Consider the following 18,715-nt stretch of genomic DNA (forward strand, 5'->3'; position numbering starts at 1 on the left):
CTATACAAAGAATCAGCCGAAGCAGGAGCTGTTTTTTTTTTTTTTTTTTTTTTTTTTTTTTTTTTTTTTTTTTTTGAGAAAATCAACAAGATAGGTAAACCCTTAGCCAGACTAAATAAATGGCACAGGGACAGTATCCTAATTAACAAAATCAGAAATGAAAAGGGAGACATAAAAACAGAACTGGAGAAAATCCAAAACATCATCAGATCATACTACAAAAGGCTGTACTCAACAAAACTCAAAAACCTGGATGAAATGGACAATTTTCTAGACAGGTAACAGGTGCCAAATTTATTTCAGGATCAGATTAACTATCTAAATGGTCCCATATCCCCTAAATAAATAGAAGCAGATATTAAGAGTCTCCCAACCAATAAAAGGCCAGGACCAGATATGTTTAGTGCAGAGTTCTATCAGACTTTCAAAGAAGATCTAATTCCAATTCTCCTTAAACTATTCCCCAAAGTAGAAACTGTAGCCTTCTCTAGCCTTGAGTAGGCTGGCTCAGACCTTGCTGCCACTGTGAATAAGATCACCTGGTGTGGAGCTTTCTGACCTAGATGGCTTTTATTGTTCTGTCACATGCCACTGCTCTTCTACAAGATACTGCTACTGCTGAGAGGCTAAACCTGTTTCCTGAGATATTCCTGAGATAGCCAACAACCTGTGGACTTGGTGACCTAATGCTAATAGCTCTGACAGACTAGTGCTAACAACTTAGCAACAAAGCATCGAGAAGCCTGGTATGATATGCCAGCAAGATTTTGCTGAAGGGAACCTGATATAGTGCCATGGCAAATACAGAAGTGGATGCTCACAATCATCTATTGGATGGAACACAGGCCCACAATTAATGAGCTAGAGAAATACCAATGAGCTGAAGAGGATCTGCAACCCTATAGGTGGAACAAAAATATGAACTAACCAGTATCCCCAGAGCTTGTGTCTCTAGCTGCATATGTAGCCTAAGATGGCCTAATTGGCCATCAGTGGGAGGAGAGGCCCTTAGTCTTGCAAAAATTATATACCCTATTACAGGGCAGTGTGGGGGTCGGGGAGTAGGGCAGGAGGAGGGTATAGGGAACTTTTGGAGAGGAACCTAGAAAAAAGGGATAGCATTTGAAATGTAAGTGAAGAAAATATCTACTAAAAAATTAACATTAAAAAAATTGGAAATTGTTTTACCTGAAGACCTAGCTATACCACTCCTTGGCATTTTCCCAAAAGTTGCTCTACCATATCCTGAGGACACATGGACCACTCTGTTTATAGCATCTTTATTCATAAAAGTCAGAAACAGGAAACAGCCCAGATGTCCCTCAACCAATAAATATATACAGAAAGATGTGGTACATTTACACAATGGAATGCTATTCAGCTATTTCAAACCAGGATATCATGAATTTTGCAAGTAAATGGATACAACTATAAAACATGATCCTGGGTGAAGTAACACAAACCCAAAAAGATGTACATGATATCCACTCACTGATAATGGTTATTTGCCAAAAAGTTCAGGATATCTCTGATACAACCCATAGACCCAAGAAGTTGATCAAGAAAATAGGTTCAAGTGAGGAAGCTTCAGTCTTCCTCACTTGAACAAAGTAGTCATGGGAGACTGAGAGAGATTGGGATCTGGGTAGGTGAGGGGATGGTTTGGGGAATAGGGGAGCAAGATCAAGCATGGGGATAGAGAAATGGGAGTCTGAGACTGCCAGGAAAATAAATGGAATTATGCAGCTGCCAGAAGTTGGGGATGGGGGGAATTCTCTAGGAAGTACCAGAGACCCAGAATGATAGACTCCCAGAAGTCAATCAGGTAATCTTAGCTGAAATGTACAACAGTTGGGATAGGGAAGCTGAAGAGACCACCTCCACAAATCAGACATGACCTCCAGTGGAGAAATGAGGGCACCAACCCACCCACAAAACTTTTGACCCCAAATTGGTCCTGTCTAAAAGAAATGCAGGAATAAAGATGGAGCAGAGACTGAAGGAATGACTGAGCAGTAACTGGACATGTTACCATGGGTCTGCCCAGCAGCTAACTGAAACAGATACCCACAGCTAAACGTTGGGTAGAAGTTGGAAACTCTTACAGAAGAGTTGGGTGAAGGATTGAAGCCACTGAAGAGGATGGAAACTCCACAGGAAGACCAACAGAATCAATTAACTTGGACCATGAGAAGCTCTCAGAGTGCATGTCTTTTACCCAGTAATGGATAGCCGTTTACATAGTTTGAGCAGTGTGTGAATATGAGGATGAGTTGTGGAAATATTTTGTCAGCAAAGAGAGTTTGATTTACTATTTTCACAGTGACCCAGTAAACGGTGGACTATGATTATTATCAATAAAATATGCAAAATACTTCACTCAATTTAAAACCAAATAATTTAGATGCAGTCCTCATTTTGCATAGAGAAAAGAGATAATACTCTGGAAATGGCTTATAGGGATCTTGTAGGAACAGCAGTTCCGTTTACATAGATGCCAGTATTAACACTGGTCCCAGTCTGGAGAACAGGAATCACACACTCTAAGTGGCCACCAAACCACAGAAATGACAGATACCATTTGGCAGAATCAAATAGGAAGAAAAGTCTTGACATTTAGAATGAGATGTGTCTGTGTTCCCTAGCCAATATGCACTTGCATACAATCAAGCAATGCCTCTGTTCACTAGCCTGCTCTCTGACAGAATTTATTTTTATGTTTGGTCATTTGGCTTCTCTTATTAGCGGAGATAGTGCCGTGATGAATTATCAATGTGGTTCCCTGGATTTTATGTCTCATTTCTTCTAAAATGCATGTATCCCTGCAACAAGTAAGTGAGAAATCCAATACAGTTCCTTTCTGTTAGGGATTGTTGAAGGGATTTGATGGATTTTCTGGTAAGTCAAAGGAAAATACCCTTTGAGAGGGTTTCCCCTGCATTTTTCTCTACCCAGATTTTCTCTGACTTCATCCCTAAGTTCTGATAAGTTGCCATCAGTGTCACATGATCTGTCTACAGTAGGATAAGACCTGAAGGGATGTAATACCACAGAGTTATTTACTAGCTGGATACTCATGATGCCTAGAAGTGGCTCAGAAGTGAGGACAAGGGATTTAAGTAAGAAAATGGAAGAATAGTGCTCAAATAAAAATTCTCTATGTGCAAATGCTATAAGAAATGGGTATTGCTCAAGCACTGCCCTTTGGACACCTCTAAGTTCTCAGATAGAAATTTTAAGTGTGAGCTCTGGTATTCTGATCGAATTGTAAATCATTCTGAAATAATTGTAAGACTTCAAACTGATAAAATCAACAACTTAGAGACCCAACCTTGAATACTCACTGATGTACAGGCATGCCCATGGTGGTGGTCTTGGCTCCGGGGTATGGTTGTTGTATAGAATTCTGGAATCAAAGAACTACTCCTGCAGCAACAGAAATCAATAGTAGTGCATAGGTGCCAGAGTTGTTGTGAGAGCTCTTAGCTGATTAAGACTCTTGCTTGGGTCATAGATGCTGAAGGCATAACTAGAGGTTGAGAGAAAAGTTTCTATTTCATCTTCTGCCTTCCTACCAAGTCTTACCATGGAAAGGACCTGAGGAATATATGTAAGCATTTCTACTTCCCTGAAATTGAGAAATCACAAAAATACACAACTGAGACCTAAGATGACAAGCTAATAATTAACACAGTTCCTATAAAAAGGCTGATTGAATTTCTTGTACTGTTGTTAACTTTGCAAGCCACTACTACTATTTAAAAGAGCATTCTGAGGCCCCTAGTCTACCATTCCAAATGCCAAATGTAATAAAAGGCACTATCTTAAATTTCAATTAGTAGAAAAATAATCATTTTTTAAAATAAAAAGCACCAAAAAAGTAAAGTATGTGAATAAAATGTGCATATAAAATATGCAGGCATCCAAAGTCCAAGTAATGCATACAACATGTTTATTAAGTTATACCTTGTTGCTTCTCAGAAAATCATATTGTAACTGGGCATTCTGTAGTTTCATTTTCTAACAGCGTTGATGGTATTCCATAGAGGCTTGTGAATATTGCAAAGGGTAATGATTTCCCCAAAGATTCACAATAATATTTTACCACAAATTTCAACTTCAATAGATTTTGCTAAAGACACTAGAATCTAACTCACTAACTACTTATGTGTGCCAGGTACTAAGAGAAACCCTGAAGATCTAATACCATGGCAAATGGTGAACACTATAACACTCTATCCTGTAATTTATAATCGAAATGTTTGTTTCTTTATCTCTCAGAATGTTGGAGGACATTAGATCTTAAAAAAAACCTTTACCTTGAACTATAAAGAGATGCCTGGCCCATGCCATGCTCAGTCAAGGAGTTTATGGACCCCACCTTCACTGACTAAATAACAGAAAGATACACACCAAGCTCCTTCCTTGCCACCAACAGGATGCTCTGAAGGGATACCTTAGTAGCAAAACTGCTTAGAATCAGTTGGGCCATTGTTATGAAGGTTTGCAAGATCAGCCTCTTCCTTTGCTGAACCACATTTGCATGGACTCCCCTACAGATACACCTTATGCAGGAAACTTCAGCAACAGTTTTCTAAAAGTCCAGTTGGCAAATGTGATTAAGTATGAACAGTAACTGTTCTCAGATGTCAAAAAGGGTCTATTTGGGCTACAAAACAAAACATCTTAATTTAGAATCTAGTTTGTTTTCTTTCCTCATTATTTTCTTGGCTCCCAGCAGGACCATGGAACACAAGTATTAAATGACTTACTGGATAAGAGATTGGGTAACCAAATGAATGATCTATAAATATGAGACAGTCACATAACAAAGGCTCAACATTACCTCCATTTGGCTAGAAGAATACTTTGCAAATTGAGGAATTTTCATTAAGTAAAGCTTTTCTATATCACTTTTCAACTCACAAAATATCATCTCAGATGAAAAACACACCGTTTTTTTTCTTTATTGATTTTTTTATTTACATTTCAAGTGTTATTTCCTTTCCTGGTTTCCCCTCCAGAAACCCCCTATCCTATCCCCCCTCCCCTGCTTCTATGAGGGTACTCCCCCACCTACACACCAACACCGACCTCCCCGCCCTTGGGGAACTAATTTAACTTCATTTCTATAGAACTTAAAACTATGTATGTTCAAGTATAAGAAAAACAAGAAAACACTGTGAAGGAATAGAGAATAATCAATACACACTACAGACTCTCCCATTATTCTTAATATTCCAATATCTTGCTGCAGCACATCTGGCTAGATCAGAAGCACTCTGAGACTTTATGGAATGACTCTTGATACAAATTGTTCTAAGTGGACATGATATTGGAATCTCAGGTGCTAATCCTCAAGAAAAGCCAAGAATTTTTTCTTTTCATCATGTCCTTTAAATCTATTCTTACACTGTATGATTTTGTTAAAAACATCTTTATCTCAGCAATGTCTTTGAGATTTGTCCATGTATCAACAGCTTGTTTTCCTTGCTGTATAGAACTGGGTGATATAAATGTACTACAACTAACTTATGAACACACCCATTAAAATACATTCAAGATGTTTATGGCTTTGGGGGTAATAAAAGACTAATATACATTATGTGAGACCTTATATGAGACCATGAGTTTTATTTATCTGCAGCAGGGTTGGTGAACTACAATTGTCAGTCATAGAGAGGGGAATAATGCTAAGAACAGGCACTCAGCTTTCCAGAGGAATTTATCATTTCTGTATTTCCAGCAGTGATGAACAGTACTTCCAGTTTCCTATTGTTTTAGATGTGAACCCACATATCTAGTTTCTAGACATCTTTGCAAGCCCCTGATATTGTAGCTTTCGTAGCTTAATGTTTTCATTCTCTTTTCATGCTCACACGTGCAGTTCCCCATTGGCTTTTGAGTGAAGCATACCTTCCCTTACAGGTTCGTTTTCCTGAATCTGACCAATTCATGCAGTTGGTTAAATGGTTCTCATTTTCTAAGCAGTGCATTGAATTCCACAAGTACTTTTGATCTTACTGAAGTCTAACTTATCAAAGTTCTACTTCACAAATCATGAGTTGCTTAAAAGCACGTGTTTAATTGACAAGTTTTAGAGGATTTACAGTAATCTTTGCATTACTGATTTTATTTTCTCCATTTTGATACGGATATGTTTGTGATTATAATGGCTCCACACTTGCTCTGTTCTGTTTTCTAACATGGTAACATCTATTTTGGTAAATATTGTTTGTGCCTTCATGGGATCGGTGTTTTACTATTATATAATGAAAGGCCTCCACGTTCATTAAATCTGGTTGTTTGATGGTGTTTTTTTTTTTTTCCCCTCTGCATTCAGTGGCTCTGTCTGTGAATTCTAATCATTATTAAAGCAGACATGCAAGGCCTGTCTTTAGTGGTCTACTTCCTGTCATTCCTTTCAGGATTGCCAGTTGCTCAATGATGCTTCAAGACCCTGTTAACATCATTACTATATCATGAGGCTCTGCCTGTAGGATCACTGTATATTCTCAGAGAATTTTCTCTTTAATCTTCATATTACACGGATATTTTCATTTTTCATATTTTTCACTGATGTTTACATTGCCTGGTGTTAGTAGAAACCTTGTGTTTCTTGTTTGTGGTGCTTGCATCCTTTCTACCTTTTTCCATTTTTTCAAACTACGCATGCAGTTATATTAAACAATGTTTCCCAGGGGTGGCCTGATCCTGTGTATCACATCCTTGATTAGCTTTGTCTTTTTAATTTCCTTCTGCTAATGCCTAAGTTTTAATAGGAATACTTAGCTAGTTATATTCAATGTAGGTCTCTGAAGGTTCACACTTGTGCCTACAGTTTTAATATTTACTTTCTATATGTCATGTCTAGCTTTTATTACAGAAGATCTCCTTTTCTGCCTTCACTTAAATAAATTTAATAATTATTTGCAGTCCATCTTAGTATATCTAGTTACAATGTTATTAAATTTTTTGGTTAATTTTTGTAGGAGTTCTCAGATTCTCATTTTATGTTTAATTTTGAATCTATTTAAAATAAATATTTTCTTATTTCTAAGAAAATTATCAACATTTCATCTAGCAATGTAACTCAATGGGTAAGAACACTTGTGTCCTAGACAAACTGGTTCCCATGAATTATCCTCTGACATTCACAAGCACACTATGGTACACACAAGACCACATACATAAATAAACACATATACACAATTAATTAATGTAATTTTAGTGCTAATGTCTTGTATACTAAAGCCCATCAAAAACATCACAACAGTTACAAGTATAGACTTTTAATCTTAGCATACAGAACTCTGGAGCTCAGTCAGTCTCTCATTTTCTGACATCTCCTAATTGCATGGTTTCAGCTAAGATGCCTTACATGGGAAGTGAAGAAAAATTTTACAATACAATGTTCAGAGATAGAGAAACTAGGTAAGAGGTCAATGAACTGATTTGATGTTTGTCATTGAAAAGAACCCCTAAGAATCTAAATATGTATCTTGTAGAGTTAACAGAAGAAACTTTAATCTGAAGACATAATTGTTGACACTGAAGATCTTCTAAGCTGCAGTTAGATAAAATGCTGGGGAAACAGCATAAAGGACAAGGAGATCAGATGGCACCTAAACTATACATTCATATAATAGAATTATGGAAATGGAAAATCATGGTAAAAAAAATAGTGGATAACTGAGGAAATGTATCACAAAAAACTCTCAGAAACTACAAAATGAGTTTTAGAGGTATAGGAGAAAGTGGAACAAATGGAATGTTATATAATGCCTAAGAAAGATGAAGAGTTTCTCATTTGATACATGGCTTGGTTCTCCCAGACACAAGACTTGCAGAACCATTGCAGCTCTTCCCTTACGCCTTAACCTAAATTTCCCCACACTGTGATATCTTCTCTATGCCATGGACCTGTTTCCTCAGTCCTCCTGATACTTCATGACCTTTCAATTCAGGAGAGTTTCCAGTATCCCTCCTCTTAATAGGGATCCCTTGAGTAGCAATATTAGAGAATATATGAAATTTGAATGAAGAGAGCAATTAAAAATTACAAAAGAAAAGAGAGTAGCAACTAAGAGAAAGGAAAAAAAGGAAGGGAGGGAAGGGGGAGAGAGGAAGGAAGGAAGGAAGAAAGGAGGGTATGTATGGAAGTAAATTTCACAATAAATCCATGATCTTGTAAAATTGCTGAACACTACAAAAACATTATTGCTCACAGAGGGTACATTGGACTTGAGCTAGAACCACAACTTTGTGAGAGTTTATAGGAGACAAGTATGCTGATCACTCTGTGGTTGTTTATTGGTTGGTTTGTTGATTTGTATCATAGTGGCTTGAAGCTACTCTTAAGGTATTATTTCCTTCTGTACAAATCAACACATGCAACTATGACCTCTTTTCCTTTTACTATATTCTTTCCTCTCTTTCTTCCTTTAAATACAATGGATTGATTGGTCATCTATTGAAATTCAACTGCTGAGGAAGAGTAGGTTTCATATCTCAACAATGCTATTTGGTAAGGACTACCCACATTATCTTTCACTATCAGAAAGGTAATTTCACTCCTTCAATACAATATGTGTAAGGTTCTCAAACAATTCAAGTTTAGGACTAAGTGAATGACATTGTTATAGTCGTTGGGACATGCTATCTACCCTCAAATATTCCTTATTCTGCATGTTGTCAGTTAAGAAACTTTGTCCTTTCAAACTCAATTCTACTAGAATGCTTCCAATCCTTAAACTTCAGATCAATTTATTACTGCAAACTCTCTCTTAACAATAGTTCAACCTATATTCTTGTTAGATATAGTGAATTATCTCAGAACTAAAGTTTCTCCCACACTTGCATTGTGAACAAGATCTTATTTTAAGATACAATTATTAAACATTAGACACCATTGCATACACTAGCAAGATTTTGCTGAAAGGACCCAAATATAGCTGTCTCTTGTGAGACGATGCCGGGGCCTAGCAAACACAGGAGTGGATGTTCACAGTCAGCTATTGGATGTATCACAGGGCTCCCAATGGAGAAGCTAGAGAAAGTACCCAAGGAGCTAAAGGGATCTGCAACCCTATTGTTGGAACAACATGATGTACTAACCAGAACCCCGGAGCTCTTGTCTCTAGCTGCATATGTATCGAAAGATGGCCTAGTCGGCCATCAATGGAAAGAGAGGCCCATTGGACTCGCAAACTTTATATGCCCCAATATAGGGGAATGCCAGGGCCAAAAGAATGGGAATGGGTGGGTAGGGAAGTGGGGGGCACTATGGGGGACTTTTGGGATAGCATTGGAAATGTAATTGAGGAAAATATGTAATAAAAATATTAAAAATCAAAAAAAAGAGTTACAAAAAACAAAAAAAAAATAATTTGGGGAAATCTACACTATCGTTCTTTTCTCTTGATATTCCATACTCTAATCTCTCCATGGAATCACTGACTCTTGTATTCTCAACCCTCTATTATAAAACCCTCCATATTTTATGTTTCAATTTCTTCTAGAAAGGCATCCTATTTTATTTCTATACCTATTCATGGTAATAGAACATGACTAAGTAATGATTTACTATGAAACATGCATACATCTTAGCCCAGAGTTTCAAGGTCAGTACCTTTACTAGTAAAAACATTAAAACAGAGGTTGAAGTAAAACCAAATGGAATTTAACTGCATTGCACAAAACAAACTGAAGAGTATAATAAATATTCCCAAGTCCCAATGGGAACAGGATAGCATTAGAAGATGATCTAGAGTAGTCAGCTATACAAGAAAGGTGTCTCAAATGGAGAGGATATAGAGTATACTTTGAAGCAATGATGAGTATATGTCTTTATGTTTATAGAACACAGACCTGGGTTTTCCTATTGTGCTAGAGACTAATAACATTTTCTTCTGCATTGGACATTCTCTTTACCTATTTGGGTAATATTGTTTTAAAAGATTTGGTCAGAACCCTCCATTTCAGGCCTAATTCAGTTACAGTGGCTAATTTGAACAAATTTAACATACTGGAAAAGACAGAAATTCCAAACAAAATAACAAAGTTAACTTAGTACAACTAACATAAAATTCCATAATCTATATTTCTTGAACTTATGACCTATGGGTGCTCATTGTCAAATATTATTTTCATAATAAGTAATGAATTATGCATTGCTATGAATTTAGCACTCCAATGATATTATGTGCTCATCTAAGGATAAATCTTAGTGACTTCCACCAACTAAAAACTAAGACGCCTGGCATCCATTTACAGTCATTTTCTGCTTTCTTACTTTGATTTCTGGTTTTGTTAAGGTACAAGTATGTACAATAGTAGCAATGATCTACTAATTTTCAAAAGAGAGAACTATGAAGAGCCCTAATTCTTTCCATGAATTCTAAGCTTGAGAGTTAGCTACTGTAGTAAACTGGGGTCTTCCCACTCGAGATAAAACCTCTGAAATGTCTCTGTTTCTATTGTAGAGAAATTTCCTTGAAGCTATAATGTGACAGAATTCTTTACTGAACAAATTTGGTTAAACATTAAAAAATAAATAAAAAGAAAGAAACATGCTTAGCTGCATATCTTTCTCAGAAATTAGAGCTGGTAGGTGAGATGGCTAAAAGGGTGAGGCTGAATGCTGCCAAACCTGAAAATTAGATTTTAATTTCTGGAGCCCATGTAGAGAAGGACAAAATACTGTTTTAAAAATGTATTCTAATCTTTACTCCTGTGCCATGCCACTTCTGGGTGTGAACCCCTACCACATCCCCGTGCCCATATGAGTAAACACACACACACACACACACACACATACACACACACACAATTTTACTTGCTAATTTTATAATGTTATTAGAAAAGATAAGAGAGGTTTTGCAAATAGGAACAGTTATGTTCAATGTCATCTAGGGTGCCCACATCATCTCATAAGCCATTATTTTATGAATAATAAAAATCAGTGGACAAAGGCCTATAGAATATATAGTTGGTCAATATTTTTCATGAAAACACCTGCAAAAACCTTACCAGTGTATTATTACAGTAAACCTTATTGTATTTTAGAAGGTTACACTTTTTTAAATTTATTTTTTATTAGGTATTTTCCTCGTTTACATTTTCAATGCTATCCCAAAAGTCCCCCATACCCACCCCCCCAATCCCCTACCCACCCACTCCCCCTTTTTGGCCCTGGGGTTCCCCTGTACTGGGACATATAAAGTTTGCAAGTCCAATGGGCCTCTCTTTGCAGTGATGGCCGACTAGGCCATCTTTTGATACATATGCAGCTAGAGACAAGAGCTCCGGGGTACTGGTTAGTTCATATTGTTGTTCCACCTATAGGGTTGCAGTTCCCTTTAGCTCCTTGGGTAATTTCTCTAGCTCCTCCATTGGGGGCCATGTGATCCATCCACTAGCTGACTGTGATCATCCACTTCTGTGTTTGCTAGGCCCCGGCATAGTCTCACAAGAGACAGCTATATCTGGGTCCTTTCAGCAAAATCTTGCTAGTGTATGCAATGGTGTCAGCATTTGGAAGCTGATTATGGGATGGATCCCTGCATATGGCAATCACTAGATGGTCCATCCTTTCATCCTAATTAACAAAATCAGAAATGAAAAGGGAAACATAACAACAGATCCTGAAGAAATCCAAAACACCATCAGATCCTTCTACAGAAGGTTACATTTTCAACAGCCACAGTGTGTTATTGTTTCTCAAGAATGCGAAGTTGAAGCGTTTTGAAAAGTGACACAATTTATTGTTTACCCATTTATCATTCATTTGTCATAATAATTTAATATTCATCCACCCTATCTCTCAGTATATGTAATAACAAGAAACTTCTTAAATCTGACAAGTTATAGCTATGAAAACCCCACAACTGGCATACTTTATAATCAAAGATAGAATTTAAAGGTGACAGTGTTTATTATTGTCCTTATCTGACAGTGTACTGAATGCTATGAAACAAGAGGAACAAACCCTATAGATTTTTACTTGTCAGACCTGCTTTTCAATGGGTGCAATCTTAAAAACACATTGGGACATATACCTCAGTATCTACAACACTTTTTTTACAGTTAATTATGTGGGGGCAGAGTCCTTGCAACATTTGGGCATGCTGTGCATGCAATTAACAGGACTCAGCTATATACTTGAAAATGAAATATGTTAATAGCTCTTTAATTGTATTGTTAATTGTTCCTCTCACTATATTAATTAATTAATTAATGGTGCAACATTTTTCTACACAGGAAATATCTTTATGTGTGTTAATTCTTGGAAAATACTCAAAAATCTATATGAGTGAGTTCATTATCAATGAACAGAGCCAAAATACAACAGTTCATTTCTATGCATGGTGAGCAAATGTTTTAAAAAATGATTTTAAATAAATATTTAAAATATGTATAGTAGAATATTGATTTTTTAAAACATGCTAAATCAAGAAAGTATGTATTAAGACATGAAACTCTGAGACATTACTGAAAGTGAATAACATTCACACAGAAAATATTCCATCCTGAAACACAAAGACCCAAAGTTGTTAAAATGTCAGTTTTCTTTAGCTTTTTAACTAAGGTCTAATGTAATGAAAAAAAAATGTGCAACAATATATTTCCTAAAATGGACCATGCTGATGTGAAATTTATATAAAATAAAACCCCAATAGCCAGATAGAATAATTTTTCAAAAGAGGCATACGCTGAATGAATTTATCTAGTTCAAAGATTTACTATACTGATAAACAATAACTATGATTAACAAAAATGATAGTAACAGTGATGATAATAACAGTATGCTGGTGTTGACATAACCCACCAGGGTAAGGGAGATGAATAGATATTCCAGAGACTGGACAACACAATAGTCTCTGCTGATATTTGACAAAAACTCATTGTAATTAAATTCAATAGAAGAAATAATATTTTAAGTAAATATTTTTTTCTGTAATTAGATATCCAGTGGAGAAAGAAAACTTGAAGTTATTAAGCCAGCACATAAAAAAAGGACATGAATTTGAAAATCAACCTAAAAATAAAATATATAATTATACAGCTTTCAAGGATAATCACATGGGAAGGGATCCTTGCAACTTTTTGGCAAACATGCATTTCCTAGCTGGAACAGTGAAGTGTAAACCAAAGCAGATCACCTTGGATTTCTTCAGAAGATAAAAATTTTGGCTCTTAAAAATACCTTGGTTCAGGAATGAGACTGTACCTCAAAATTGTAAGAGAATATTCAATTATGATAATCTGTTGAAGGGCTTAAGAACTCTTCTGACTCAATTATAAGAGATAGCATGGGCATGGGAAGAGGGCTCAGTTCATAAAAGCTTGGGTTTCTAAGTTCAGATCACTAGCACTCCTGTACAAGCCTGGCACAGAGATGCATGCCTATAATTCCAGCATTGAGAAGACAGATACAGGATGATCCTGGTGGTTTGTGCTCCAGCAAGTTTAGCTGAATCAGTGAGCCTCCCATTCAGAGAGAAATCATGTCTTGTAACAGAAAGTAGAGAGTAATTGAGAAAAAAATCCACATTATTATATCCACATATTCATAGCCCTACTGTGCACAATCATGATCATTTACATACAGACTACATACACTCACAAAACAGGAAGATAATTTCATAGCTAAGCGTAGGCAGAAAAAAATACTAAATCAAAACTATACTAACGCTCAAACTATATGTATAAACTATATCTATAAACTAATGCTTTATCAAAACTATACTAGCCGGGCGTGGTGGCGCACGCCTTTAATCCCAGCACTCGGGAGGCAGAGGCAGGCGGATTTCTGAGTTCGAGGCCAGCCTGGTCTACAAAGTGAGCTCCAGGACAGCCAGGGCTACACAGAGAAACCCTGTCTCGAAAACCAAAAAAAAAAAAAAAAAAAAAAAAAAAAAAACCTATACTAATGCTCAATAACTACCTGAAAAACTGAGCAGGAATACTGACTTAAGGTGAATAGAAAATGAAGCCACACTGAAAAAATACACATATCTGTCAGAATGGATAAAAATTAACTAGCACCAGTGCTAAGGAAAATGGAACAATCACATTTATATCAATTTATTTTCAGTGGAAGGGCATAGCCAGTTTTAAAAACTGGCACATCACCATAATGCTCCTTACAACTGAGCCTGTATCCTTGTGGATTCAACCCTCCTGGTCACTGAGTACCTGGTATACGCTATACCACGTGAGGTCTTTTGAGCCCTTAAAACATCAGACAACATATTTGCAATATTACAAAGGTCATTTTCATTTGCTTTCTTTGCTCTTTTTGCCTCCTGTCCTAAACTGAAGAAACAGCTGCTAATGGGTAAATTAACATTAGCAATTAGAAAAAAATAGCCAGCAAGCAACACAAATATTTTAGCAAGCTTGAGAAAATGGATCTGCTTGGCCTCATGCCAGCAAAAGTGCTATCTATATATGTCTCAGTCTCTGGTTTTATTTTAGAACAAGACATTAAACAGTTGTCCAGTTTTGAGTTCCTCTTTTCCAAGTAAAGTTTGTGATTTCTTTGTGTCTTCTGCACGTTCTCTGCCTTTGTCCCCACACTCTTTATCTTTCTAAAAGTATAGTAATATACCACATTTAATTTTTTTCTGGGTCCCAAAAGGGAAGTGATTCTGTTACCTAATGTCAGATTAACTTTATCAGGGTGTGGGGGAAACCATGGCTGTGATTTGTGGTATCACCTTGGGAGGAGGGAGTGGCTAAAATTATTCAAGTGTCCAGGAAGATGCCACTGTATCATATTCTTTGAAGATAAGATCTTTATCTGAATGCCTCACAAAGCTTCCTGTGGACTCACAGTGGTACATCTGACCCAGTATGGCGCAATAAACATGAGGACTGACCAGTCAGACAGCAGGTATTTCCTTCTGTATTTCAGCATGGACAAGAATAATGGTGTTCTAATTGTTGCTTTCAGTGTCATAAAAGAACTATCCTCAAGTACTAGGCCTTTAAAGAAAAACTGAAGGGCATCATAAGAACATGGCAATGAGGTGGAGTTAAATGGTTCATTTGCCTTTGAAACCACAGGACTAGTGTATGCAATGGTGTCATCATTTGGAGGCTAATTAAGGGATGGATCCCTGGATATGGCAGTCTCAAGATGGTCCATCCTTTTGTCTCAGCTCCAAACTTTGTCTCTGTAACTCCTTCCATGAGTGATTGTTCTCAATTCTAAGAAGGGGAAATGTGTCCACACTTTGGTCTTCGTTCTTCACTGGAAAGAGAGGCCCATTGGACACACAAACTTTATATGCCCCAGTACAGGGGAACGCCAGGGCCAAAATGTGGGAATGGGTGGGTAGGGGAGTGGGGGGGGAGGGTATGGGGGACTTTTGGGATAGCATTGGAAATGTAATTGAGGAAAATACATAATAAAAAATTAAAAAAATAAAGAAAACACAGGACTGCATACTGTCATAATTGCCAGGGTTCTTTATTCTAAAGAACTATGATCTAGAAGTCTTTCAATTACTTGTACCTGAAAGAATTAGAATGGCATATGATTCTTTTGATGTCCTGCCCTGACTATGCACAGGGAAGGCAGACTTGTGTGGCATGCCTCCTACTTCTACAAAATACTCAACCTTTCTTTTGGCTAACAGCATTGTCTTTTGTGTTTATTAAATTTTTTTTCACACAATACATATTGAACCTACTCTTTTACCATCTCTAACTCCTTCCAGGTCTTCCCATGTTTACTTCCTAACTTCATGTTCTTTTTTGTTTGAAAAGGTAAAACAAAGAAACAAAGACAAACACTCTCAAACCAGACAAAACAAACAACAGTGAAAAACACACAAAAGCATGGACCCTGTTTTGTATTGGCTCTTAGGAATGGGGCCTGTCCTGGACTCTAAGGCTGAGTACATCCAAGTTCTCTGTAGATCACCCATTGTAGGTTTTAGTGTTAATACCTTATGCTGTGAATGTAAGCTTTTCTATTGATGGACAAATGTTGCACTGAACTATGGGTATACAAATAAGCCCTTAAGAGTCATTTTATTGCCATTTCATTTATCAGGCTGATAGTAGTAGATTTTCCTATGCAACCCAAGACCCATATAGTCTCAGTTTTTGGTCAATTTAGCATTGTCAAGTAAGAGTTCCCATTTCATAGAGTGGGTCTTCAGTCCAATTTTAACAATTGGTTGGTTACTCCCACAACATTAATATAACTGTTGCACAATTAAAACCTGCCAGGAAGGGCATTATATTGATCATTACTTTTCCTCTACAGTAGCATGCACAGTACTTTCAAGAACTTTGAACACTAGTCCGTGGGAATGAAGCTTCGAGTTGGACACCATCTAAATTTCTCCAAGTTTGATGATGTATGTAAGTAGTATCTTCAGTAATACTACCTTACCATCAAGTTATATAGGACAATCAATATTATAGCACATATCATATTTTCTGGGGTGTATGGATCACCTCCGGCCAAAGACTCAACATGTAACATGTAACCTGTAACATGGAACATGTTTCTGATACTAGTAGTATTTCTTTGCTGCACAAAATTTCTATATGGGGCATGGTCTCTCACATTATATGATAACAACTTCATCTAAATTTCTTTCATAAATGAACATATTTTAGGAGGCTTCTACAGTAGTTAGTTTCTATATGACTTTTAAAAGTCTTTCATTGTTAACAATTTTGTTTTAAAGTCAACCAACAATATGCCTTAGGTTAAACTAAACCTCAAGTTTCCTCTTCTTTGAGTCACAAGTTAACATATATAGAGGTTTCCTTTTCTGATTCCAACTTTGAACATGTACTGTGATTGTATTTTTTAGCTCTCTATTCCTGTAATAAAATGCCATGACCAAGGAAACTTAAAGAAGGAAGAGTTTACTGGTGCTAATAGTTGTGGAAGAATATAATTCTATCACCATCAAGGAATGATAACTGGAGTAGTAAGCTGAGAATGCACATCTTGAAGTAAAGAGGACACAGAAATAACAAACTTGAAATGGATTTAGAAACCCAAAGCCCAACCCCATTTATATACCTGCTCTAGCAAGGTCACATTTCCTAGACCTTCCCAACTCTTTAAATGTGCTGCCCATTGGAGAACATCTCATTCAAACTATTGCAGTGCTTAACTTTGTCTACTCCTAAAAGTAGTACAGACTTCTTTACATATTTAATACTCTCATGTGAAGGGAAGAACTATTTCTAGACATTGTTGCAACTGCATGTTTAATAGTATTTTTTAACATGTCGACTGTTCTCAGATCATAAGTTGCATAAATTAGAATACAAAGTTAAGTGTATTATAGAGCACATAATTTGAAAATCAGGAATAAAAAATATATGTGAGCTTGCTTTTTTGAAGTTTCTTTGCTAAATATATTTCCATTTATTCCAACAGCATCTAAGGCATCTAAGGTAAAAAAAAAAATAACAAGGCTGATATTTTCAAGACCACCCTACCTCAAATTCTGTTGCTTATGTGAACCACCCTATTTTACTTTTTAACTGCTAATGGAATAAAAAGTACAATGTGACTGGAATATGCCTTAATTTTGAAGATATGTTGAAAAACAAATATCTTTTACTGTTTATGGAGAAAAAATGAATGTAATTTTTATAAACGTATCTGTGAGTGTTATTGAAACTGTGAAAAAGCTATGGCAGAGACAAACCTATGCTAAAAGACCTGTGTAATGGGCAAATAGGCAACCTAAAGAGAATTGGGAAAACTCTTATGAACTGAGATGCTAATGGTGATAAACATCTTCTTCCAATTTAATGTCTTTTATTGTGATACATTTTCTGAAGTGCCTTGCAAATCTCTTACCAGATAAAGATGCTTAGTTAATTTCATGATTGTTGTTTATATTCCATTGTTCTGAGAAAGTCAAGTTAGAATTTCCAAAACCTCTCAAGTCAAAAGCAGAGAGAGATGAATACACACATGCTCATTTACATACTTGTGATCACTTAGATTTCTCCATACGTAAAGGGCAGGATGCTAGACCAGAGAATGGTGCCACCCACACCAGTGTGCATTTATAAAGAAAAATGTATGTATTCAATTGAGTATGGCCAAGTAACAGATGATAATAGAGAAATTTAGAGAGCAAATGTAATTGAAGCTTTGTATATTACTTGACAGATAGGTGAGGTGTTTAGATAATGCTTAGGAATTTAAAAAGTAAATAGACCAACACTAGTTCTTGAGGGTTTCATGTTTGCAGACATGAGGTTCTTATAAGCTTTCTTAAAATAGCAAGGACACTGGTTTATTCCTGTACTTCCTATAGCTTCTATTGTTTTATTCTTTCAAATTGAGGAACCCCTGGAGCCATTTCCTTTAGGAAATGCAATTTCTTATTATTTGATTTTTAAATAAAAATTGGAAATCAATCTAAACCTAATTATTCACTGCATAATTTGACTCTGTAAAAACTGTTAATATTAAATGAGGTTTTGAGTTTTCCTTTTTTATTTGTGAAGTAGAGAATATTGACCTGAATATGAAATTTTCTTGGTTAGGATTTACAAAGCTGGATCTTTCCCTTGAGCTGGAATTTCATTCCAGCATCTGTTTAATCAATGACCTGCTATGATAAAACTTGATGACTAGAAGCTTTGTATAGCTATATAATATTAATTATATATGAAAATGACATATTAAAAGCATGAAGAAAGCTAGAAAGATTGT

The sequence above is a fragment of the Mus caroli genome, unplaced genomic scaffold (genome assembly GCF_978045245.1).
Source record: "Mus caroli unplaced genomic scaffold, Mus_caroli_1 scaffold_16, whole genome shotgun sequence".
Lineage (NCBI taxonomy): Eukaryota > Metazoa > Chordata > Mammalia > Rodentia > Muridae > Mus > Mus caroli.